This window comes from Taeniopygia guttata, chromosome 28 (assembly GCF_048771995.1).
Source record: "Taeniopygia guttata chromosome 28, bTaeGut7.mat, whole genome shotgun sequence".
NCBI classification, from domain to species: domain Eukaryota; kingdom Metazoa; phylum Chordata; class Aves; order Passeriformes; family Estrildidae; genus Taeniopygia; species Taeniopygia guttata.
This window is the reverse complement of record NC_133053.1, coordinates 5,273,422-5,300,544: the sequence shown is the minus strand read 5'-3', so window position 1 is coordinate 5,300,544 and position 27,123 is coordinate 5,273,422. Positions and strand designations below refer to the sequence as shown.

The window sequence follows — 27,123 nt, the reverse complement described above, 5'->3', positions numbered from 1 at the left end:
TCCCGGCCCTGCCCCGCTCCGCTCCCGGCCCTGCCCCGCTGCGCTCCCGGCCCTGCCCCGCTCGGCTCCCGGCCCTGCCCCTCTGCGCTCCCGGCCCTGCCCCTCTGCGCTCCCGGCCCTGCCCCGCTCGGCTCCCGGCCCTGCCCTGCCCTGCCCGCCCGGGCCCTGCCCCGCTCGGCTCCCGGCCCTGCCCCTCTGCGCTCCCGGCCCTGCCCCGCTCGGCTCCCGGCCCTGCCCTGCCCCGCTCCCGGCCCGGCCCCGCTCGGCTCCCGGCCCTGCCCCGCTGCGCTCCAGGCCCTGCCCGCCCGGGCCCTGCCCCGCTCGGCTCCCGGCCCTGCCCCGCTGCGCTCCCGGCCCTGCCCTGCCCGCCCGGCCCGGCCCCGCTCGGCTCCCGGCCGTGCCCCGCTCCGCTCCGCTCGGCTCCCGGCCCTGCCCCGCTGCGCTCCCGGCCCCGCTCCGCTCCCGGCCCCGCTCCGCTCCCGGCCCTGCCCCGCTGCGCTCCCGGCCCTGCCCCGCTCCGCTCCCGGCCCTGACCTGCCCGCCCGGGCCCCGGTTCAGGGCGGCCTCGCGGGGAGATCTCGGCGCGGGGGACCCGGGTCTCCTTCAGCGAAATTGCAGCTGCTCTTTACACGGAAAACAGTGGTTAAGGTAATTCATAGTATTTCAGTCGAAACAGGGAGAAAGTGTTCCTTCGGTGCACCACGTCTTTGGAATCAGCTCAGTACATTTGTGTAGATTTCAGGGCTGGGAAAAAAAAAAAAAAAACAACACCCTTAAGATGATCTAGTCTGTCCTGTGTTACGCAGGCCAAAAAAAATTCCACTCCGTCATTCTTGCTCTCAAGCCTTGGGAGTACAGATCCTGTTTGCTGTTCTGTGCTATAATGCATTCTTGAAGCACTTAAGGCTGTTCCCTTGTCTTACTGAAATGCTGTCCATCAACTCTTTTCTTGCCAGACTTTTCTAAAGCTGTAGTCAGCACAGTTATGAACATGGTTATAAATACCTTTGCAGACAGAAATGTGAACAATTTTAAAACAAACACAGTGACTTGCTGATAGTTTTCTTGTTTACCCATTGGAGTCCACCTGCTCCATTCTCACTAGGCAGTGTACAATCCAGCTGCTGGCAAAAGGATGCCTTGTAAACAGTTTGTTACAGTAGCCAGGTTGCCACAGCCTATCTGAGGACATTCTTGCAGGGTACTGGGGCCCTGGAGTTACAATCTTGCCAGGAAATTCCGGCCATCTCAGAGCCCCAGGGGACCCCTGTACACTTACAAGCAGGTGGTTGTCCAGTAGCTCCTTGTGTGGCATAACTGACAGCAACTTAAAACGGTGCTTGATCTGCAATGCCTATATTTATAAAGCCAGTTTTTCTGGGGTTGATCCGAAGCCCATTGATGTGAATGAAAACTCCCACTGACTTCCAAAAGATTGGGATTGGGCTTTCTACAAGCAACAGTCTGCTTGTTTCAGTGTGTGCAATAAGTGGAACAAAACCATCTAAGACCCCTGGAGCAAGGGAAGGTGCTCATGTGTTGTTTGCCTTTTATTTCCCTTATGTTCACTGTGACTCTTTTAGTTACAGAGGTGTGACCACTCAAGGTCCTCCCACTCAAGAGGACCCATCTGTGTCCTCACCAGAGGGTCCCCAGCACACAGAGCCACAGCAGCACCACGACCCAGCACAACCCTCCATACAGCAAAGCTGTGAGCAGAGAAGAGCTCAGAGCAGAGCCTTGGTCAGAAGTGCTAACCCTGCATGCCTCAGCAGTCCATAATCATAAATCATGGTGAGTCTAGAATTACAAGTGCTGAATACTGCTACTCAATCCCTCTGCAGAGTACTGCCTTCAAGCCATGAAAGATTCCAGTTTTTTTGGGATCTTGAGACATCCAAAGGGGTCTGAAGGACAAAGACGGACACACAGTCTCTTACCTATCAGGTTTGTTCAATACTTCATGAAACAATTAGGATATGAGGTACTTAAAAATCACTAATCATTTCAGAATATGGACTGCTGAAACCCTGCTGGGTTAGTATTTATATGACAATATATTTATGAGTGTACACAGATTTATAAAAAAGCAATAATTTATCCAGCAGATGCTCACTGTGAACAGGATGATAATGTGTTCAGAGGTCAAACAAGTCCTCTAGTTAGAGTCCATGAGAATGTTACCCTCTGAAACCATGTTCAGTGAGTCCAAACGAAGCTCTGAGCAAGACCGATGGCCATTTTGTCTGTGAGCTCTGGGATGTGATGCTGGGCACTGGAAAAGCAGATGGGTGGCCTTTGCCAATGGGAACAGCACCCTCGAGTGGGAAAATGAAGTTCCTCCTAGTCAGCAGGACCTGAGGTAAGCAAAATTAGTTCAGGCTGGAGAAGGCTCTAGGGAGACCTCAGAGCCCCTTTTAGTCCCTTAAGGGGTTCCAGGGGAGCTTGGGAGGGACTTTGAGCAAGGGCCTGGAGGGACAGGACAAGAGGGAATGGCTTCCCACTGCCAGAGGACAGGGTTTGATGTATACTGGGAAAAAATTCTTCCATGTGAGGATGGTGAGGCCTGGCACACTTCGCCCAGGAAAGCTGTGGCTGTCCCATCCCGGAAGTGTCCAAAGCCAGGCTGGATGGGACTTGGAGCAACCTGGGGTAGTGGAAGATGTCCCTGCCCATGGCAGGGGTGGGAATGAGATGGACTTAAAGGTCCTTTCCAACCCAAGCCATTCTGTAATTCTATGAAACTCCAAATGCAATTGTGCACTGGTACTCCCCGAGCTGGATGTGCTTAGGTCTGGCAATGGTGAGTGAATGCTTGTGCCTGCTGTGGCACATGATCTGGGCAGACCTGCTGGCCATTGCAGCCTTACGGGTCCATCTGCCCATCAACAAATCTCACCTTGTGTGGATTCTTGCATTCAGGTCACTTCTGAGTTGTGACTTTCATGGCACTTCATCTTACTGTCTTATTCATGCACCTCTCCATCCTAATGAGGATCCCAAAGCCATTATAACTCAAGACCAGGACACAGCATTTTCATGGAAATAGTTCATGTACTCTTGAAATAGATCCTGTTTATGAACAAAGGAGGAGGCTTGTCTTCAGGAGATACTGTCATTCCTCAGGTCTTGGGAGAGGATGCTGTGGTACAGTGTCTAACTAGAACTGCACAGGTAGTTCATGGAAGAACGTGCAATTATTTACACCTGAAAATTGATAAGATGCTGTTGCTAACAGGACTATCCTTTTGAACATGCCTTTCTATTATCACTTTATGGCTTTTTTGTCAGAGCAAGGTAAGCTGGGAGTTTTGAAGAAATTATCACTAGCAGACAACTCAGAAATTGTCTTTCCTGTAGATCATGGTGAGGCATATGTTTGTGGTCAGGCAACGAGGGTGTCAGGGGGTAGATACTATGGCTGACACATCACTGATGCTTCTCAAGAGGATCCAAACCATGATTAACTGCACCAAACCTCCTCTCTGAAAATGCTCATGTTCTGAATCAGTGACATTTATCATGCCAACACTCCCAACACTAGCAGTCTGAGGAGTCTTAAAGTCTTCTATCATCAGCTAAGACAGGTCATTAAAATAAATCCCCACTGTCTTCGCAGAAAGCAGGTATCTCTGTTCCAAGTCTGCTGTGGATTCCTTCTGTAGAGGCTATGAATTCCAGTTCCACCTGGGTGCCTCCACATCTGCTTACTCATAGCACCAGATATAGCATCATTTTGGCACTGGCTGTGGCCAATGGGGTATTGGGTTTTACATGACTAAAGCAGAAGGAGTCTAGCAATTAAAAAACTGTTCAGCAGTAATGGAATGTATGAGCCTGTGGTGCAGAGCCTGGATCTGTGAATGCCATCAAAGCCTGCACATTACAGCAGCAAGAGCTTTATTTTACTCACAGGACCTTTATAAATTACACACTCCCCTAGAGAGTGTGCTTGGAGTGCTTTGAACAGGTCTCTGCCATCTCAGTTACACTGAAATGCAGAGATGGTGGGATTTAAAGAATGTTCTTTATTAGGAAAATTTGAAAATCTTCTAGGTCTCTTTCCATTTACCAATGGCTATTCCTGTAAAAGCAATGTCTTCTATGAATTTTCTGGAATAACATCTCCTCTTTGAGGGTCAACGCTATCTCAAGACATTCCTTTACTGCTGATCATACTATTCCCTAGGAAGATAAGACACAGCTTCCTGTTAACACCATTGTAAGGATATTTTGATGTATGTACTTTCCTTTTCCCCACTTAGATAATTCTGAATTCTGAATTCTGTGCCATTTAGTTTCTTCATTTGTTCAAGTCTGACACAGAATTTTTTGTTTGGGCTAAATCGAGTCCCCCTTATCTGTCACTCAGCAGCTGTTTGCTACCTGGACTCTGTCCTAAATCCTGCAGTGACAGGTGATGCCCACTGACACAGCTCCACTTACTCTCTTTCCTGCTGGCACCCCCACCCCAATATTCTGACACTGGTGTCTGCTCTTACTGTGTCATTTGGTTTCTGAGCCCTAATGTTTAGGGTCACAGAGGGACCTCAGATTCTCTATGCAGACAGCACGTCCCACACCCCATACCCATTGCTGTTTATTGCAGTTCACTTACCCGCTCCTGCTGCTGGTGGCTGCTGCACTGTCTTACTTGCACATTTTTCCTGCCATGTATCAGCCTGAATTGGTTGTCCTTGGATATCCTTACAACCTTGGGTGTGCAGAGAAGGTGACTTATTGCCTGGTGCCAAAGTTCAGTATCTTGAGAGAAAGGTACAATTTTGTGAGTGTAGTAGAAATAGGAGAGATGCAGACACCATGGGTACTCTCAGATACTGCGTGAGCTCCTCCCCCAGCTCTGTGGGGAGGCACATGGGAGCAGCTTTGTTCCTATTTTAGGTACAGACCAAAGTATCCAAGAGCCATTTGTACTCTCTGTGCAGCCTGGCAGGATTTGGGTTACAAGCCTCAAAGACCTGCTATTGAGAGTGCTGCTCCAGGGGATTACAGGCAGGAAAGCTGTCCCACAATCTCTGTCCTTCAAGAAAGGCTTTCTAAAGTATCCGATCTGTGGCTAATATTAGTCTCTGCAACTTCAGCAAACAATCCAGTGCCCTTTCTGTACTGCTTGGCTCTGCCCATACCTGCTGTGATTTCATCCTGTAGCACCATTTTCAGGGTGAATGTCAGGACCTCAGGACTCACGTCACTGGACACTTAAGGGTCTCTTGCTGATATTTTTGTTGAAAAGGGTGAAGTGTCCTAGGCAAGCCTGCTGGAGTGTCAGAATATCGTCCCCTTCCTTTGCACAGCCAGTGCAGCAAAACTCAGGATGATATACTGAATAGCTGATTATATTAGAAACAAAACTGCCTTAATTTCCATTCATTTGCTTTTGAATTTCATTCACAGGTTCTCTGACACTCATACAGAAGTACTGAGACGAATGCGTGCAAGTGGTGTTACTTGAGGTAACACCACAAACAGAACACTGGGTGCTGTGTCCTCATCATGTCTCTCAGCTCTTCATGAGTTGGTGGCCATGTGTTGCATTTTGCATACACCTTTCATGCCATTGCTCAGGCAGTGGTGGCTGCCACGGTGCTGCACCATTCAATGCCTCTCCTTGTGCAGGGCACCGGGAAGGGGAAGCTGCCGCCACACCTGCCCTGCTGCCCGTGGCACAGCTGGCTAGGAGTGCCCAAGTGGGCTTGCCAAAATGATGGTGGCTGTGGTAGCTGTATGGCCATACCCAGTGCTGGGATCAGACCCTGGCAACGGCGCCTTGCCACCCCTTGGAAAAAACTTCCCACACATAATTTTGATTTCCTTCTCAAATATGTCACCACAGAGCGTTACCAGCCTCTCAAGTTGGGCCAGCAGCATGTCCGTCTTCAGAGCCATCAGAGATTAGCTCTGTCAGACACGGTAAAGCTTCTGACAGCTTCTCAGAGAAGCTACTTTTGTGGCCCTTCTCCAGTACTAAAAACTAGGCTGTGCCAAATCAGCACAGTTGCTAGCCTCACTCTCACAGTGCTGTTGATGCCTGCTGATCTATCAGACCCATGTTTGGACATATGGAAGGATCTGTGTTGTGACCCTGAGCATGTGTCACAGCTAAATCCCAGCTGGCAACTAAATACCACACAGCTGCTCCTCACCCACCTCCATCCTGCCTCTGGTGGGAAGAATCAGAAAGAAAAGTTAAAGCTCATGGGCTGAGAGAAGAACAGTTTAACAATAAAAAACCCATAAAAGAATCCCAACAATAATAATAAACCCAATACTAGTAACTGTTGTGAAAAGGAGACAGGGATAAAAAGCAAGAGGAAAAAGTGGAGCCCAATACAATTGCTCACCATCCACTGACCAATGCCCAGCCCATTCTTGAGCAGTAATCAGCCTCTCCTGGGCAGCTCTCCCCTGTTTACTGTCCTAGGATGATGTTATGGTGTTTGTATCCCCAGTGTGTGTTCTGTTCCTGTTTGATATTCTGTTCTGTGCTTTCAGAACCGACTCTGAAAGTGAAGGTTTGTTTTGCTTTGTTATCAGCTGGCCCACCTACCCCCATGGTCTGTTGTCTAGAAGAGGCTGGTGCTGGCTGGCTTTTGCTTGCTCTTGCTCCTGCTTCTGCTTCTGCCTTTGCTTTTGCTTGTTAGTTAGTTTAGCTAAGCAGTCCAATTCTTTCCCTGGACTGTTTTTTTCCCCTTTCCCTTTCCTGAATACCATCCAATCTGCTCCGGACTGGGACCTGGGAAACACCGAGGAGCACCGAGAGCCTGCACTGTGTGATCTGCAGCAGCCATCCCCAGTGCCCAGAGCAATCCCCAGCACCCAGACCCGGGCGACCACTCCCAGGGGAGACTTTTGGATTTGTTCATCTCTTCAGAGTGGTGAAAGAGTGTTGCGGTGTGGTCCGCAACCTCTCACCGCAACGTCCCGAGCGTGGGCGTGCTGGGCGGCGAGGGAAGAGAACGGGCGGCCGATCCCCCTGTGAAGCTCTGCAGTCCCAGTTGTTGGCGCAGGGACAGATGGAGGCGACACGGGACTTGGGGGTGCGCAGGATGGATTTATTTAGTGAGCCCCAAGACCCTCCGGGGAGGGCGAACAAAGGTTTTATACAGGAACTCAGGAGGAGGGGTATAGGGACAGCAGCCAATAGGAGAATACCAGGGGAGGAGTTTAGGGCAGGACTAACATATCATAAACCTATCAGGGAAAACAGGGGAGTGGAGTAATACAACGTAACCAATAGGGTGTTGAGCCTCACTAAATAGACAGGGAAGGCTCTGGAAGTAGGGGAGGAGGCTGAGAGGAGTGACAGGGAATGTTCTAGGGAAAGGGGCAGGGGAAGGGAAGATTGACATCTTGGTGAGGAGGGGGTTAGGGAAGAGCTAGGGAAGATTGACAACTGGGGAGAGGAGGAGATTGGGGGGGGGGGGGGTATGAACACTAAACAAATATCAAATTAAATAAAAAACACGCCACCACATCTCCCCCTTTCTTTTTACAAAAGGAAGGAGAGTTCTGACATTGAAAGAAAATTAATACAATAAGCAAATAATGTAAACTTCATATATAAGATACAGCAAAATTATAAAGTAACATTACAAGTTAATAAAAGAATATAAGTTGAAGAACATTAGAGAAGTACAAATTAATTACAATTACGATACACGGGTAACACTCGGCGAGATTCATAACTTGATTCGATTCAAAACTTGACTTGTCGCGGTGCTGGTGATATTCAGCTTCATGAAGTTCGTATGGCAGAGTTGAAGCAGCGAGCGGCGACATGGTCTGTCTAATTTCATTCTTTATTCATATGGTGGACATACTATCTCGTGTATTGCTTAAATGGAGTGGTTATTCTTTCTATAAAATATAACTCAACAAATAAATTATTCCAAAAATAATTAAAAGCAATAAGGGGAATTTATAATGAAATAAAAAGGAACATTGGGTAGGGTATATTAAGGAGTGGGATAGGGGAATCAGACAATCACTCTATGAGTGACTGTCATGATTACTAAAGGGAATCGGTAAGGGGTGGACCAGAGCGCCGCCATCTTAGGGGGAGGACAAAATGGCGGGTTCCCAGTCCGGGGTTTCAGCCCCACCTTCTCCCAAAGGAGACCCCTCCCAAGAAGGGGAGTGATCTCCTAAGAAGGAGGGTCCTCTGATGGGAGGTCCTCGACAGCGATCCGTCCCACCAGAGGAGGAGCCAGAAGAAGGATAGGGAGTATCCAGCCCCGCCTCCCAACAACAGGGACTAGCCTCGCGACAATTCTGATTGCCGGGGCCCTTGAGGAAGGGGAGGGGTTGGCGGGAAACCAGGGGCGGAAAAGAAGGATCACGGCGGGAAAACGGGTTCCAAGTGGCGTGGCCAGCGCCATCTTGGAAGGGGGTGCTGGATGCACTGTGCCTCCCCTCAGAGACAGCGCGGTCAACACCACCTCCAAGGGAAGGCAACAATGCCCAGCAGGGCACTTGGGGCGGCTCGTACGCTGCCATCCCCAAGGGAGGATAGGGAAAGTTTTTAGGGAAGTCTGAGGGGATGGGGGTATGGGAAGCTTCACAGAAGCTAAAAAGATCTATAGGAGGGGAGCCCGACGCAGCTGGATATCGGCGCAATGCGTGGGTGTAAGGGGCTCTGGTTAAGATTTTATCAACCCTCCCATAGTAAACGTGTCACCTCCTCTATTTCTGTCCCTTCTGTGTCTTTTCTACCCCCTCTGTCCAGCCCAGAATGGGGAGGAGAGGATAGAAAAGACGACTTCTCGAAGAAAAGAAAAAGCGATCAAATATGGGTCCCCATAAAAGACTGAGTGAGGAGTACCTGGGACCTCCCCCCCAGAAACGAAAAACCCACTCGCCCGCCGGGGGCGTACACGAAAACCGTCTCCGTCTGGACACGGGCGAGGGTTAAAACGCAAAAAGAAAAATGGGAAACCCAGCCACCCGTCGGGATTGACAAAACCGCGACCGATGGTTTTCCCATTTCGGTCGTCCTCAACCCCGTCTAGCCCTCCTTACCCTCTGGGCCCGGGTGGTGATGGCTTGATTCTCCTCCTCGTCTAGATGGTAAAGTCGCGCCGAACTGGGGACGTTCCTTCTTCGGCTTGGCCCTTCCAGAGGCCTGGGTGTTCCCGGGACCTGCAGGCAGGTCCAGCCGATTCCGGCTGCATCCAAGGCTCGTCCCCGAAGCCTTGGACTCGGCCACTATCGGCCTCTGGTGGTCTCGTTCAAAGCCGCGACCGATGGTTTTCCCATTTCGGTCGTCCGTTCTTCAGGCTCCCTTGAGCTGCTGCCAAGCCGCCCTCTTTGCCCTGGGGTAGGTCTACTCCTAAAAGCCCCGCAGCACGTCTGCCCCAGTGCAGAACGGCTGATTTGGGGAGGGGTAGAGAGCGCGGAGGCAAGGGCAGAGAGGGTCCCGGAGCCGAATCTTCAGGTCGCTCGGCGCTCGGCTCCTCTTAGCGTCCTGCAGAACTTCCACGGCCGCAGATGTCCCTCTTCCCTCCTTCTTCTTCTGTGAGGCGGGCGCCCCCACGAATTTGCCCGTTTGTTTTACAAGACGAAGGAGGGAACCATCCTCTGCTACCATCTGTTGCGGTGCGGTCCGCAACCTCTCACCGCAACGTCCCGAGCGTGGGCGTGCTGGGCGGCGAGGGAAGAGAACGGGCGGCCGATCCCCCTGTGAAGCTCTGCAGTCCCAGTTGTTGGCGCAGGGACAGATGGAGGCGACACGGGACTTGGGGGTGCGCAGGATGGATTTATTTAGTGAGCCCCAAGACCCTCCGGGGAGGGCGAACAAAGGTTTTATACAGGAACTCAGGAGGAGGGGTATAGGGACAGCAGCCAATAGGAGAATACCAGGGGAGGAGTTTAGGGCAGGACTAACATATCATAAACCTATCAGGGAAAACAGGGGAGTGGAGTAATACAACGTAACCAATAGGGTGTTGAGCCTCACTAAATAGACAGGGAAGGCTCTGGAAGTAGGGGAGGAGGCTGAGAGGAGTGACAGGGAATGTTCTAGGGAAAGGGGCAGGGGAAGGGAAGATTGACATCTTGGTGAGGAGGGGGTTAGGGAAGAGCTAGGGAAGATTGACAACTGGGAGAGGAGGAGATTGGGGGGGGGGGTATGAACACTAAACAAATATCAAATTAAATAAAAAACACGCCACCACAAAAGAGGTTTTTTTGTCATCTGGTGTTGTTCATTTTTTGGAGCTGGGGAGTGTTTTGTTTGTTAAATAAAAAGGTACTTTTCCACTTCTCTCTGAGAAAATATTTCCCAAACCAGGTTGGGGGTGGGGGAAGGGAGGGGCTGTGGGAGTTTGTTTTCCGGGGGGTCCATCCAGAGGTTTTCTCCCAAATTTGCCCTAAACTAGGACATTTACACATTGGGATGTTCTGTGGTGTGGAATATCCCTCTGGACAGTTTGGGCCAGCTTTCCCAGCTGTGCTCCCTCTAGCTTTTTGTGCAGCTCCTCACTGGCAGAACATGAGAGACTGAAAAGTCCTTGACTTGGGGTGAGCACAACTGAGAAACAACAAAATCAGTGTGTGATCAATGTTATGGACAAATTCAACTAGGGAGGCCAATTATAGATAAATCAATTAACAAGAAATTATTACGCAAGTGGTAGTAAGCAAAAGAACAGCGCTGGGCAGCCGGGGAGCCTCCGCTCTACCACGGTGCGCCCTCCCCCTTTGACCTTTTTGTTTTTATAGTCCTTTTTTTTCTTTCTTTCTTTCTTTCTTTTTTCCAGTTGATGTATTTTCTCTCGATGCACTCTGCACCTGTACAATTGGTTGCTAGGGGGTCTTTTTTTCTGCCCTTGGTGACCGTAAGAATGAAGGCTCCTCATCTTCCTTGCAGATTGTCCTTGGCCTAAAAGTTAACTTGCATATAATTAGTTACACAGTCTTCTATACTAGTTGCATCTGCACAATTCTCAAGCAGGATACTTGCTGTTCCCTCGGGGCCCCCCCCTCCTCCTCCCACATCTTGAAATTCCCTACTCAGTTCAAATTCTTATCTCCTTCAATGCTTGTTTTTATGAACAAAGACCTTTTTATTTATTACAATCAACAGTATTCTCTTCATGAATCAAAAAACCACAATGATGTACCAGCCACTGGGAACAAAATTAACTCTGGGAGCCATTGTGCAGCTGGAAAACTAGTAGTGGGAAACAAAGCGAGATGGACGCCCTTATGCATCCAAAGGAGATTGCTTTATTGTAGAAATCAGCCCCTTTTTACACCTTTAGTTTAAACCTGACATAACTGAAACCAAACTGAGACTTAACAGAACTTAACAGAAAGAAGGAACCCATTGGTTTTCTTCCTGCTTTTCTGTTCGTAGGCCAGCAACAAATGCTGTAAACCAAAAACTGCGAACACAGTCAGTCGCAAAAGCCTTCGAGACTCGCCTTGCGAAAATTACTCAGGTTTACCAAACCACCCTTTCCTTACCAAGTTACAAGTTTGTACCTCACTCAAGTGCCTATATCTATGACTACCTCATTTTATATATGATAAGGGGAGGGGAGATGTGGTAGATAGGGACAGGCGAACGGAAGATCATGGGATGTGACGGAAAGAAAGACCCTTCCCCCCTTTCTCCCTGCTTCACGTTATCTATCACCCCCAGAGCATGTAACCACACCTAACCCAGTAGTTTTCCACTCCCGACTAACCTAGAGACCTTACCAACCCCCCGCTGATGTAGCGAAGTCCCCCAAGACTAATTAAACCCATGAGATAAGATAATAAAGGCTTTTGACCGTCCACCACATTGGTGTCAGCGTGTGTCGTTAGCCTGAGTAGCCCGGGCGAGGCCGGGCTGCCGTGCTGTCGCCTTGCAACCAGGTCGCCCTTGCCTCCCCTGAAGGCAACACCGCTCATACGCTGTCCATGCTTCCTCCAGCCAATCAGCTTCCCGCTCATGCGCTGTCCATGTGTTCCTCCAGCCAATCAGCTTCCCGCTCATGCGCTGTCCATGTGTTCCTCCAGCCAATCAGCTTCCCGCTCATGCGCTGTCCATGTGTTCCTCCAGCCAATCAGCTTCCCGCTCATGCGCTGTCCATGTGTTCCTCCAGCCAATCAGCTTCCTGCTCATGCGCTGTCCATGTGTTCCTCCAGCCAATCAGCTTCCCGCTCATGCGCTGTCCATGTGTTCCTCCAGCCAATCCCAGTCTCACTCCAGCTGCCTCTCAGCCCTCAGCTGCTCCCACCCGCCCAGCTTGTGGCTGTGCCTTTCCCGTGGGGCCTTCTGGTGAGTGTCAGCCTTAACCGCTCTGGTGGTTATTGCCCCGTGTCCTGCAGCACACAACGACATCATTGCCATCACCGACACACAGTGGGGTAACTCCCATGACTGGAGTGCTGCAGGGGGTGGCTGCAGATTCAGAAGGGACAGGCAAGGAAGTAACCAAGCTGGGGTAACCTATGTGTGAGTGTTTTGACTGCCTTGAGCTTAATGATGCCAATGATAAGGTTAAATGCATAGGTTTATGGTTAAGGATTGGGGGAGGAACACTGGCCATCATAGGCTGACCAACCAGGAAGAAGAGGCAGACAAAATATTCTATAAGCAGCTGGAAAAATCCCCACAATCACTGGTACTTGTTCTTGTGTGGGACTTCAATTTACCAGATGTCTGCTGGAAATACAACACAGTGGAAAGAATATGAGGTTCCTGGAGTGCATGGAAGAGAACTGCCTGACACAGCTGGAAAGTGAGACAACCAGGGAAGATGCCCTGCTGGGCTTGCAGTTTGTGAGCAGAGATGGACTGGTGGGGGATGTGACAGCAGAGGCCATCTGGACACAGCGATGATTAAGTGCCAGAGTTTTTGATACTGGAGATATAAGGAAGGAGGACAGCAGAACTGCCGCCCTGGAGTTCTGCAGAGCAGACTTGGGTCTGTTTAGGAGACTGATTGAGAGTACCAACCAGGTAGGGGAGAGGAGGTCTCAAGGGACAAAGGACACCTGGATGGCCCAATGCCTCCTGGGGGTGGAGGGCATCTTTTGAATCTGCCCAATCACTCGACACACTTCTGGAATGCCAGAAGTGACAGACAGTGCTGCCAGGGGTCAGGGTGGGGAAAGGAGGAGTGATTGACACACCTGGGAGGGCACCTTCATACGCCCAAGGCAAGAAGGATAACCAGGCTTAGAGGGGCCCTGCCTCTAGCCAGGTAGAGGTGAGGGAAAACCGTGTTTTCTAGACTGTGTGGATTTGCTGGCCTGGCACATCAGAACCACAAAGATACAATGCTTTGGTTAATACTGGTGCACAATGCACGTTAATTCCATCGAGACACGTAGGGGCAGAATCTGTCTCTATCGCCGGTGTGGCAGGTGGATCACAGGACTTTACCTTGGTGGGAGCTGATGTAAGTCTGACAGGAAATAAGTAAAAGAAACACCCTATTGTAACTAGCCCAGAGGCCCCATATATTTTAGGCATAGATTACCTTCGAAAGGAATATTTTAAAGACCCAAAAGGACTCAGGTAAGCATTTAAGATAGCAACTATAGCGACAGAGAGCATCCAGCAACTGAACACCTTGCCTAAACTACAGTAAGACTTTTAAAGGGAAAAGAACAAAAGGTACCAGTTGCCACTTCAACAGTGCATCGTCAGCAGTACAGAACAACTCGAGATGCTGTGGTTCCCATCCATAAGGTGATCCGAGAGCTGGAGAGCCAAGGGGTGGTCAGCAAAACCCACTCACCCTTCAACAGCCCCATTTGGCCTGTGCGTAAATCTGAAGGAGAATGGAGATTGACTGTGGACTACCGTGTGTTGAATGAAGTGACTCCACCACTGAGCGCTGCTGTGCCAGACATGCTGGAACTCCAGTACGAGCTGGAGTCCAAGGCAGCGAAGTGGTACGCCACTATTGATATTACCAATGCATTTTTCTCCATTCCTCTGGCAGCAGAATGCAGGTCTCAGTTTGCCTTTACATGGAGGGGAGTGCAGTATACCTGGAACCGACTGCCCCAGGGGTGGAAGCACAGTCCTACCATCTGCCATGGACTGATCCAGACTGCACTAGAAAAGGGTGAGGCTCCAGAACATCTACAATATATTGATGATATCATTGTGTGGGGGAACACAGCAGCAGAAGTGTTTGAGAAAGGAGAGAAAATCATCCGAATCCTCCTGGAAGCTAGTTTCACCCTCAAGAAGAATAAAGTAAAGGGACCTGCTCGAGAGATCCAGTTCTTAGGAGTGAAGTGGCAAGATAGATGGCATCAGATTCCTACAGATATCATCAACAAGATCACAGCTATGTCCCCACCAACCAACAAGAGACACAAGCTTTCTTAGGCGCCATCGGTTTCTAAAGAATGCACATTCCTGAATACAGTCAGATCATGAGTCCTCTCTACCTAGTCACCCGCAAAAAGAATAATTTCTGCTGGAGCCCTAAGCAGCAACAAGCTTTCGCCCAGATAAAGCAGGAAATTGCTCATGCAGTAACCCTTAGCCCAATCAAAACAGGACCAGATGTGAAGAACGTGCTCTACTCTGCAGCCAAGAACCATAGTCTGTCCTGGAGCCTTTAGCAGAAAGTGCCTGATGAGACTCGGGGCCGACCACTGAGATTTTAGAGTCAGAGCTACAGAAGGTCTAAAGCCAACTACACCCCAACAAAAAAAGAAATCTTGGCCGTCTACGAGGGAGTCCAGGCCGCCTCGAAGTAATTAGCACAGAAGCACAACTCCTCCTGGCACCCCAACTACCGGTGCTGGGGTGGATGCTCAGAAGAAAAGTTCCCTCCACCCACCATGCCACCAGTGCTACATGGAGCAAGTGGATTGCTCTCATCACGCAGCGTGCCCATATTGATAAGCTAAATCGCCCTAGGATTTTAAAAATAATTACAAATTAGCCCAAAGGTGAAAGTTTTAGTGTCGCAGATAAAAAAGAAAAACCAGTGACACGGGCTGAAGAAGCTCCACCTTACAACCAACTGCCAGCAGAAGAAACCCGCTACGCTCTCTTCACTGACAGTTCCTGTCGCATTGTAAGAATAAATCAAAAGTAAAAAGCAGCTATATAGAGTCCCACACAACAAGTTACAGAAGCTACTAAAAGAGAAGGTAAATCAAACCAGTTTGCTAAACTCAAAGCCGTTCAACTGACCCTAAAGATTGCAGAAAGGGAGAAGTGGCCAAAACTCTACCTCTACACTAATTCATAAATAATAGCCAATACTCTGTGGGGGTGGCTAGAGAGGTAGAAAGAAGCTAACTGACAGCATAAAAAAAACCCAATTTAGGCTACTAAAAAGTAAAAAGATATCGCTACCCGGGTAAAAAAGCTACCTGTGAAGGTTCGCCATGTAGATGCCCATATCCCCAGAAGTAGAGCTAATGAAGAGCAGCAAAACAATCAGCAAGTAAATCAAGCTGCAAAGATAAGAATATCAAAGATAGACCTCGATTAAGAACACAAGGGAGAGTTGTTCCTAGCACGATGGGCCCATGATGCCTCAGGCCATCAGGGTAGAAATGCCACTTATAAGTAAGCACGAAACCAAGAAGTAAATCTAACCATAGACAATATTTCTCAGGTAATCCATGACTGTGAAACGTGTGCTACCATCAAACAGGCCAAGCAGGTGAAGCCCCTATAATATAGTGGGCAGTAGTCCAAGTACAAGTATGGGGAGGCCTGGCAGATTGACTACATCACACTGCCCCAGACACGCCAAGGCAAGCGCTACGTGCTCACAATGGTAGAAGCCACCACTAGATAGTTAGAAACCTACCCTGTATCTCATGCTACAGCCCGTAACACCATCCTGGGCCTTGAAAAGCAAGTCCTTTAGAAGCATAATACCCCTGAAAAGATTAAATCAGACAATAAAACTCATTTCAAGAATAACCTTATCAACACCTGAGCTAGAAAACATAGCATTAAATGAGTATACCATATCCCCTACCATGCACCAGCTGCAGGCAAAGTAAAAAAGTACAACAGACTGTTAAAAACCACCTTAAAAGCATTGGGTGGGGGATCTTTCAAAAATTAAGAGCAACATTTAGCAAAAGCCACCTGGTTAGTTAACAGCCAAAGTTCCACCAATCTAGCAGGTCCTGCCCAGTCTGAGCCCCTAAATATAGTAGACAGAAATAAAGTCCCAGTAGCACATATCAAAAGTTTATTAAGAAAATCAGTGTAAATCAATCCTGCCTCGAATACAGACAAACCCATTCATAGAATTGTTTTTGCTCAGAAACCAAGTTATACATAATAAATAATGCAAAAATATAAAACAACACAATGTATACCTCAAAGAAATCTAATTGTAGAGTAAAACTATTGTACATATATCACTGTTTGCTAAATGTTACTGCCAATGTCTGTGCATAAAAACACAGACATGAAAAAAAAAATATGTAAGTGTCAAAGGTTTGAGCAAGTGAAATAGAAGAAACTGAATAAGTGTCAAAAGTATAAGTAAGTAAAAAATACAAATTTTAACTTGATAGAGTTTTTACATAATGTTGAAAATATAGAGATAAAAGATAGAATGTCCTAAAATAACGTTATAGTGTTTTATATCTCCAATCGTGTGTTCTATTTACATTTAATATTCTGTGCTTTCAGAACTAACTCTAAAAGTAAATGTTTATTTTGCCTTGTTATCATCTTGTTCACCTCCCCCCATGGTCTCTGTCTAGAAAAAGCTAGGGCTGGCTGGCTAACTTTTACTTTGCTTACTTACTTACTTAGCTTGCTTGCTGTGCCTGCTTGCTTACTTTGCTTACTTCTGCTTTTGCCTTTGCTTCCTAGTTAAATTAGCTAAGCAGTCCAATTCTTTCCCTGGACTGTTGCTTTTTCCTTTCCTCTTCCTAAATACCATCCAACCTGCTCCGGACTGGGACCTGAGAAACACCAAAGAACACCAAGACCCTGCATTTTGTGATCTGCAGCAGCCATCCCCAGTGCTGGAGAGCAATCCCCAGCGTCCAGACCCAGGCAACCACTCCCAGAAAAGACTTTCTAAATTTATTCATCTCTTCAGAATAATAAAAGAGTTTTTTTGTCATCTAATATTATTAATTGTTTTAGTACTAGAAAGTGCTTTATTCGTTAAATAAACAGGTTATTTTCCACTTCTCTCTCAAAAAGAAACTTTCCCTGAACCAAGTAAGGAAAAAAAAGCCATAAAAGTTTATTTCCTAAGGGGTCCTTTCAAAAAGTTTTCCCCGAATTTGCCCTAAACTAAAACACTGTTCCTGACATAACAGATCATCAAACCTGCACACACCTTATGAAGGTATTTACCTTTTCTCCAGGAGAAAGGCCTGGGCACTTGTTGCAACTCACCACCTGTGCTGAAGTCTCCTTCCTTACCAGTTGCATCTGGGTGAAGCCTTCCCTTGGGAAGGTCCATGCCTGCTGGACACCAGTTGACTGCAGTATGTGATGTGAAATCATGTCTGAGAAAGAACCCACTGCTCTCCTCCCTTTGCAGGGGGAACCTCCCCTACAGCAAAATAATCTGGAGTTACCCATCTCACAGTGTAGGGTATGTCCAGGTCGCAGGGGAACTCATCCCCAGGGTTTGTGCTGCTGGCAGGTGTGGGCAGCCATGGACCTCTGTGATGTATGAAGGCGAGAGACACAAGTTAGGTGCAAGTGAATTTACTTCATTTGCAAAGCTCACCAATTTATATCCTTAGCCCAAAAACTATTTTTAACTGCAAGCTTAAAACTAATCCCAGTTCTACAATAAATCTGTCCTCTTGACATTTTATATTATTCTTTCCAGAGTCATGAGTCAATAGGGCAGAAAAACAATTTTGTTTCAAATTTCTTCATGTTCTGGTTGAAGTGGTTCAGTGGTTTCTTGTTCATGGTGTAATTTGTTCAAACAGGATGTTGCTACCACTGTTCTTTCTGTAACCCTTTCCTTACCCCAACAGGCCTGTCCTGCTGACATGACTTCATTGGCTCCAGCAGGATGCAGTGAGCCATTTTCTCATAAGTGACTGCAAATCTCACAGGCTTGAAAGGAGCAGGAGACATTGCTCAGAGACCATGATGCTGACACACATACAGACAAATGACACCAAAGTAATTTCATTGTGTACATTTTAAAAAAATCTCTGTTCCTGGACCATCTTTTCAGTAGAAGTTGCATTCAACAGAACAAGGAGGAGAGTTGACAACATGAGTTGCAACTGGAGAAATTCTGACCAGAGAGAAAGGATTGGTTTAGACCTTTGAGAGAGATGCAGCATTGGACAGAGGTCCAGAGACATAACAAGATCTCTGTCCTCAGAAACCTGACACAACTCAGCTGAACAAGGTCCAAAGACACCAAAGACAGCCCTCAGGTTAACCCAGCTCTGAGCAGTGGCTGCCAAGAAACCTCCACAGGTTCCTTCTGTGAGTATGAACTACCAAGTTCTCCTAGAAAAGCCTTATCTCACTCCCTCCCATTCATCAGTCATATTTTGAGAGGTCCCAGGACACAGACAGAACCAAAAGTGGATTGTTTTTCTCTCAGACAATACCAGTGGAAATGTGATGATGGAAGCATCCTCATCAACACTGAAAAATGCTACCCATCCCTCTTCATAATCCAGACAGATCCAGATCTGTTTGGGGGTACTGATTTCAGGAAGGAGAGTGTGATCAGGAGAGGTGAGAGCTAGGAAGTACCCTGCCAACAGCCCCACTGCCTAGCTGCTTTTCTCTGGCTTAAATGCAATATCATCCTTCTTTTTCACATCTTCTGTAGAGACCCTCCATGGCCCATCCTCCTGTATCCATCACCTTCACCTCCCAATACTGTCTCCCTGAAGGTGAAGCCATCAGAGCCTAGCACGCAGCAGCATGGGTTAAATCTCTCAGGGATGTCCTGTTGTGTGTCACCTCATTTCACACTTTTGCCATCAGCAGACAGGACAAGGTCCCGGCGGGCTGTGTCTGGATCCAGAACCATGTTCACTGCAGGTGAGATGGAACCAACACATCAGGGCAGAGCTCACCTCAGGGGAGCTCTTGGCTGGGGCTGCCTCAGGAAGAAGCAGGGTGGGAGTGAGAGCTGGCAGACTGTGGCAGGGGAAGGTGCACAAGTTCACAATGTTGGTGCAAGAAAAAGAAGCAGAGAGAGAAGAGGATTGTCAGCAGACCTTCAGGCTGAAGATCGTAGATATGTGAAATGTGAGGACACAGTTCACTGAGGACCAGGACTGCCCAGATTTGCCTCTATGAAACTGAGGCATGCACCAAATGAACAAGGAGTTTGGCTGTTATGCTTCCTCTCCTAATGGGAGGGTTGGCAGAACCACCCCAGGTCCCACCAGCAACACTGCAGTAGGGGAACTGTCAGGAAGGGAGAATAAAGCAGGAGAAATGGTTCAGCACCCTGAAAGATCAAACTGTAATTACCTTCTCCTATAGGCACTGTGTATCTTCTCCATGCTTTAAAAAAAACCCAAAAAAACAACGAAAACACCCACAGGTGAGAGATAATCAAACACACTTGTACTGAATTAGCTCAGGGTAATGATATGCCAGTGTTGCTGCCCATTTTCTGAGTTGTTATCTCTGTCAAAATCATCTCACAGTGTGTTGCTTCAAAACTTCAGTGTGTGATTACGTGAAAGGGCTCCATCCATCTTCTACAAATACAACCACGCTGCCGGTCCTGCTTCAGATATATGTTTATTGTCAGTTTGTACTTTGAAAACTGAAGGAATTTTCTTCTCAGCATATAATAATTACAGGGAATAGCGTAAAGCCACACAGAGACCAATGGAAAATAAAGTTTCTGAAACAAGTACATCACTTCCTTGCATTTTCTTCCTATTACAAACCACAACAGTATCCAAACCATTTCCATCCCAAATGTCCCCCAGAAATATAACCCATGAATGCTTCCATTTGAAGATTTCTCCAATTTCTAGAAAATTAAAAGCAAAATTTACCTATTTTTTTCTGATGCTTTCCCATGAAGAAAAGAAAGAAATGCAAATAATTAAAAAAAACAACCCTTGCAGCAAGCAACTGATTAACCCCCAGCAGGTTACAATCACCCACATGGCAGAAGGGCTGCAGGGTCTGGATATGCCTCAAAGCATGTGCTGCTGCAGTGCATTTTGGTGTATGCTTAGTCCAGTTCACCATTGCATCTCTGCTCTGCTCTACTTCCAGCCCCAAATCAATCATCCAGTGAAAAATAAGCTTTCCTGTGACACAAGGGAAAATAAAAAATACATTAAATATCTGCAGGTGCTAAAATGAGACATAAGGATTTCTTTCTCATACTAAACATGTAGGGACAGGATTTCACAGATGTGGTGGTTTGGCTGTTTCTCTTCCTGACAATAACAAACTTTGACATAGGCAAATCAAAGGGTTTTTTTCAGACAAGTATCACCTGGAGTCAGGACATTTCTTGCAATCTCATTTGCATAACTCGAGATCTGCACTGGAGGCCAGATGTGAGGCAAAATAATCCACAGGCCAATATATTAAAACATAAATTCACAAACTACAACATTCTTCTTTTATTACCCAATGCCTAATTTTTTTCTTATGCCTTCTTATGTGAAGAAAACAATATAAAGAACACTTCTGAAGGAGGAAGTGTATCTCCTTATGGCCACTTGGTGAGTAATTTCACCTCTCTGAGACAATCTTGGTATTTTCAAACATGGGACTTAAGAAAACCCTACTTCCCGAGCAGCCACCTCAAACTGCTTCTGGGCAGGAGGACAGGGAAAAAATGCACTGGCTGCAAGCAAGTAAATTAGAGGTAACATGAACTAAATTAGGGACACGAACTACAGATCTGTCACCTTGGACTCTACTGCAGCCTTCACGTAATCTAAGCCATGCTGAATAAAACAGGTGTCATCTCCCCAGTAGGAGAGTTGGACATGGAACATCTTCAAGTGTGTGCTGCCCTGGGCAGGTCCATCCTTCAGCAGCTCAGTGTGCCCTCAGTATTGAAGCATCTGGTCCCCATACTGGTCCTGTCTCCCCTTGCAGCGACGCACAAAGGGTGAGAGCTGCTCCCAAAACCAGGTCACCTCCATGTCCTGTGCATGCTGTTCTGGGGAGAAGCAGCTGGGCAGTATAACGTTCCTGCCCTTGGACAGGGGACGGGGTTGGGGTGTCCCCTCACGTTGAGCAGAGCCTGGAGAAACACCTGGAGGAAGGAGAGAGAGCTGTGAGTTTGCCATGGCACCTGAGCTCAGGCACAGCAGGTGCTGCTCCCCACTGTTTGTGTGCTGCTAGGCAAGGTGTTGGGGTCATTTTGTGATGGTACTTTATTCCCTAATCATCTGCTTTATGCCCAGAAATATCTGTGGTATATTTAAAATGAACCAGAGGGAAGGGCAAGAGCCTGGCATGGACTCTGTTCAAGCTCTCTCTTTCTGGCATGGTCGGCAGCTACAGGAACTGTTGTTTCATTGCTTTTGCTGGATTAATTTTTGCCCATTTAGGCAAGAAGCTTCTGGGTAGGGTTTTTTTTTGTTTTGTTTGGTTTTGGTTTGGGGTTTGTTTGTTTTGTGTTTGTTTTTGTTTTTTTTCTTCCCCTGGCCTGGAGGCTTTTCACCAGCAAATCCTTTTGGAAGCTTTTTGGTTTTTTCTTTCCTTGAACAGTTTTGGTTTGTTTTTTTCTTCGGCCAGAGGAGCCCGCAGGCGTGGCCCTGGCCAGTCCAAACCCCAGAAAGACCAGCAAAGGAAGGGACAATAACGTCCACCAACTTCAACTGCTGTGAGGAGAAGACCCATGTCAGAAATCCAACAAGTTCCCAGGCTGCTTCACAAACTCTTTTCTCCCCTTTCCCAGAGAAAAATAAGGGCAGCTGCCATCTTTACCTCTCAGCGAGGTGGGGATGGGGTGAAAGGTTCAATTTTCTTTCTTTTCCTGTGCTTTGTGGGTATCTTGCTTTGTTAATAAACAGTTTTACATTTTTTTCATTTTCATCCTGATATCCATTTCTGTCATTGTAAGAAGAAAAAGGAGTTACTGAAGCCCTTTCCCTCTAGAGGACACGCTCATTCCAGTGTGTTTCCTCCTGAAATTTGTCTCCAAAATTGAGATACTAGGTCATCAATGCTGGCAGTGTCCCCCTGCCAGGCACAAGAGGTACTGAGGGGAGCTGGGAGAGGGACCCTGCCCTGCAGCATGGGCAGTGGGCTGGGGTCAGGCCACCACCCTTCCCTCTGCTTCCTTGTCCTGCGCTGCCAGGAGAGTTCTTCAAACCCTGGTTCTCAAGGGCACAAGTGGTGCCCATGCAGCTCAGGGCAGGCAGAAAGCAGGACAAGGAATGATGGAAGTGGCTGGGAGGTTTCTGTGGCTGGAGCAAGTGACAAAAGCCAGGGACCTCATTAAATCGGGGGAGCTGGCCAGACAGAACGCACAGCCAGCCAATATGATTAATGCAACGTTCTCTGTTTATTTGAGAGAAGATGGCAGTTTTTATACACTTCTACATAGTTTACAGGTTACAAAGGCACTCTGATTGGCAAGCTAACATTGTTTACCTTTACCTTAAGGTGGTCAGGCTTTTCACACTGCAGCTCTACCCTAATTCACACTCGGATAGCTGATTACTTTGTAGTTACCTTACCGTAATTTCTAACTGTGCCACAACTGAATTCTCACTGCATCAAAGGCTTCGAGACCCCATCAAGGCTGCCCATCAGGGCCTAGTCTGAGTGGGTAGCTCAAGTCTCACTCCAGACATAAATCATGCTCTCTGTCACTCAGAAATTCTGTAACAAGTGACAACTTGGCTACAAATAAAATTCAAATATCCTTATCTCTTCTCATCCTTTACAAACATCTATTAAAAAAGTAGAAACATCTCAGGTACTCTCAGCATATTTGAAAATTTAAAAGAAAAAGGCTTATAATAAACTGGCCACTCAGCTCACTGAGAAAGTGGTTCTGGTTGAAGGGAAACAAAAGCAAATTAACATTTTTGACAAGATCCCTTTTGAGTTAAGTGCTCTGCTGCATCCTTTGCCAGGGCTGCCTTGAAGAAGCTGCTTCAGGTCAGCAACATAAAAGAGCCCAGGCTAAATTTGTTGTTGATAGCTTTTTTCCTTTATTGATCTGGTTTTCCAAAAGGTCCAACACACCCTGGACACTGTGCAATAAACAGGAATGTGCAGGGAACAGGAAAACCAGGGCAGCAAATTATAATCAATTCTCCAGCATCATCTAATCCTCACCCAGATTCAGTGAGGTGTTCCAATGCCTGTGCTGCCATGGCCAGAGGGATGCACCAAGATCCAGAGGGATGCTGGTGCTCCCAGAAGGGGAGAAAGTTTATGGAGAGCGCCTGACCCTGCTCCGAGCTGTTCACAGGGGGTTGCTGCACTGGCAGCCAGGAAGATACTCAGGCTGGAAGGTGTGTCAGCAGGATTCAGGGGATTCTTACCTAGTGCTGCTCATGAACTTGGAAAACCATAAATGACAAAAGCCAGCAGAGAGTAGTGGAGCTGGGAACAGGAGAACCACCTGGAGATGAGGAAGGAGAGGGAAAGGGCAAAAAGGAGGAAAACCAAGGGAAGACAAAAAAAAAAAAAAAAAAGAAAGGCAAAATTCACTTTTAAAGGGATTCATTGCTGAATCCAGCTCCTTTTTGTAAAGCCTAGTGAAGAACCTCAGATGCCAAAGGTTGAAATTGATTTTCCACCTTCAGCCTGAGGTTGGTTAGTGTTTTATACACAAAGTACCAGACTGGTATAAAAGGTTGTGGGGATTTCCCAGGGGAAAGCAAAAGACAGCCTGCTCTGCCTTTTTTGTTTCAGCATTAAGAGACAAACAGGTGCAGGAGAAGAAGAAGCCCTGACCAAACCAGGACTCATTCCATGCACCTCAAAGAGAGCAGGAAGTGGCCTTGCACCAGTGGAAGCAAAATACCCAAAACACTAATCCAAGGCCCAGCCAGGACAGGACCTGACCCTGCTCTGCTCTCCCACCCCCACTTTTTGCCCATTCACTTGGTTCCACTTTGCTAACAAGAGGTGGAAACCACGGGCAGTTCTGGCAGATGCCAGAGGGTTCTTTCCATCCACAGATTCTCCAAAAATGCCCCATAGCTGGAGCCCCTGAGCTCTCTCCTGCACTCTGAGCTGGAGGAGGAGCTGCTCGGCCATCACTCAGCACCTCGAAGAGGTCCCCTAGTCCCAGACAAGTCTTTCTCTGCCTGAAAAGGAAACAAAAAATGTCACCCTGACCCAGCTTGCTACCTGTTTCCTCCTGTGCTACCTCTGCTCCAAAACAAAAGTTGCTGAGTAATTTGGAAGATTTTGGTAATGCTTTTGCTCCGGACATGCCCTTCTGGCAGCATGCACAGAAACACTCCTGCTGCAGACACTCTCCAGGGCTGCATGTGACAACATCCTCCCACAGCACTGCCTGGACTGGCAGCAGTTTGCACATCCCTGGCACGAGCACAGAGGCAGTGGGAAGGAGGGAAGTGATGGAACCAGGACTCACACCCAGAGGCAGTGCCAAGGTGGCAGCAAAGCCCAGCAGTAGCTTAAAAATTGCTTGAAAGCAATTCCCAGCAGAAAGGTGAGGCCATCAAGGATGGTTCCTTTGGGGAAATCTGCTGCCCTGAGAGAGGCAAAAGCAGTGCCCATGGAGCTCAGCCCAGCTAGGTGCACCGTCCCAGCCCAGCCGGGCACGGGGCACGTGCTGGGGCAAAGGGCCCTGATGAGTGATCTGGCCAAAAGGGGTAACAAAGAAAAGAAAGAAGCAAAAATCAAAGGGTATGGAGATGCAGACCTGGACAACTGTCCTGGTTGAAAGACAGGTGTTTGCCAAGGAAGATGAGAACCTCCCTTGGAATGGACAAATTATCATAACCTTGGAATCAAAGGGCTTTCAGGCAAAGAAATGGGGAAAGGAATAACAGTTCTTAACCAGCATATCTATATATATCTATATATCTGTATCTTTTATATATATATATATATATGTGTGTGTGTGTGTGTGTGTGTAACAAGGCAAACAATCATAACAGCAGCAACAACAAACAGAAGCACAGACCCGGTCCCAGACCCAGACCCGGTCCCGGCCCGGTCCCAGACCCGGTCCCGGCCCCGGTCCCGGCCCGGAGCACAGACCCGGTCCCAGACCCGGTCCCAGACCCGGTCCCAGCCCCGGTCCCGGCCCGGAGCACAGACCCGGTCCCAGACCCGGTCCCAGACCCGGTCCCAGACCCGGTCCCGGCCCGGTCCCAGACCCGGTCCCGGCCCGGAGCACAGACCCGGTCCCAGCCCCGGTCCCAGACCCGGTCCCAGACCCGGAGCACAGACCCGGTCCCAGACCCGGTCCCAGACCCGGTCCCGGCCCGGAGCACAGACCCGGTCCCAGACCCGGTCCCAGCCCCGGTCCCAGACCCGGTCCCGGCCCGGTCCCAGACCCGGTCCCAGTCCCGGTCCCGGCCCGGTCCCAGACCCGGTCCCAGACCCGGTCCCGGCCCGGTCCCAGACCCGCTCCCGGCCCGGTCCCAGACCCGGTCCCAGCCCCGGTCCCAGACCCGGTCCCAGACCCGGTCCCGGCCCGGTCCCAGCCCCGGTCCCAGACCCGGTCCCAGACCCGGTCCCAGCCCCGGTCCCAGACCCGGTCCCAGACCCGGTCCCAGACCCGCTCCCGGCCCGGTCCCAGACCCGGTCCCGGCCTCTCCCGCCCGCCCGCACTTTCCCCTTCGGTGCAGTTCCGGGCACAGCCGGCAGGGGCGCCGGTGGCTCCCGGCCGGGCCGGGCAGTGCGATGATTCCCCCGCGGCTGCAGGGGGCGCTGTGGCGCGGGCTCGGCCGCCTCACCACAGGGCAATGGCGGCGGGCCGGATGGCGCCAATGGGCCGAGCGGGAACCTCGGCGCGGGGTCTGGAACCGCAGGGACGAGCGGACTCCGGAGTAGCAAACGAAATGTAACAGGAACGGCGCAGCTGTAGCAGAGCCGAGGGGTGTCCCGGCAGGCAGGGACGCTGAGTTCCAGGGTAGTGAAAAGCCCGGAGCAGCGGCAGAGAAGCGGCGGGGCCGGGCGGTGGCCGCTCGGGGGATCCCGGGGCCTCCCCTGAGGCACCCGAGGAGACGGACAGGGCCCTTTCTGGTGAGGCGGGTGCTGATAAGGCCCCAGTGACACGAACACAGTTTCACTCACGGCAGGAGGAGGCGGATCCCGCACAGGTGGTGAATTCTCCCCGCAGTGAGCGCAGCCCGTCTCCCCTCTGATGTCCAGAGCCCCTCCCGGGATCTCTGCCCTTCCCGAGACAATGCCCCTCAGCTGCCATAGTGCAGCCAGCTCCACTCCTCCCTTTTCTCCTTGGCCATGTCTCGTTTCTCTAAGTGTCGGTCGCTATTGTCTCTTATCAACAAATAGGAGAAAGTTCCCTGAGAGAAAGAAACAAAAGATAAAATCCTAACCCCCAACAACAACAAATGACAGCAAAGAAAGTGTAATAACCGAACCTCATAATTTAACGATGAGATCACAATTCCATGGGCATCACTCCAGGGAAATCCAGCCTGCATAGGTGTGCAAAGCTGGGGATCAAAGCTGCGTGACCCGCATGTGCCAAAGGAAGGATGTGAGCACTAAAGCCATGTGGAGTGAAAGGATTTGGGGAGGACAAGGTGTCAGACATGCCAAAAGAGTGCAAAAGGAACCGGTCAGTGAGCTTGGCTAAGGCAGCCCAGCTGCAGGCAGGGGTTCAGGCAGGCTGGGGGCTCTCACAGCTGTCTGCAAAGCCACCTGGCAGCAGCTGCCCTTGCATCCTGCTTTATTTGTGCTCAGCTGGTGCCTTCCAGAGTGATGTGACAAAGCAGAGTGGAATGCCTTGTGTTCCCTGTGACTGGGAATAAGGCCATCATCCCTCGACACAGGAAGAGCTGCCTGGAGAAGAGAGAGGTAGGATGCGAAGCCCAGCACATGCTGTTCCCCATTTACCAGTTGAGGAATCGAGGTGGCACATGCCCTGCAAACATCTCCACCATGAACCTACACAGCAGTACAGAACTGGGCAAACAGCCAGGGCAGGAGCCAGACCTCTCCTTTTCCCAAAATGCAGCCTGGACACCCAGAGCATGGCC

The 27,123-nt window shown here is 49.0% G+C and overlaps 1 long non-coding RNA gene and 1 pseudogene across 1 annotated transcript; one reads left to right on the top strand and one right to left on the bottom strand.

The window, feature by feature from the left end:
• Positions 1-490: 490 nt before the first annotated feature.
• On the top strand, positions 491-6,899 carry LOC115490810 (uncharacterized). The gene is made up of 3 exons (XR_012052170.1): positions 491-648; positions 1,584-1,794; positions 2,106-6,899. It is a non-coding gene; the product is annotated as an uncharacterized lncRNA (long non-coding RNA).
• A 9,277-nt stretch (positions 6,900-16,176) lies between these two features.
• LOC115490794 (butyrophilin subfamily 1 member A1-like) lies at positions 16,177-27,090 on the bottom strand (annotated as a pseudogene).
• Positions 27,091-27,123: the final 33 nt, after the last annotated feature.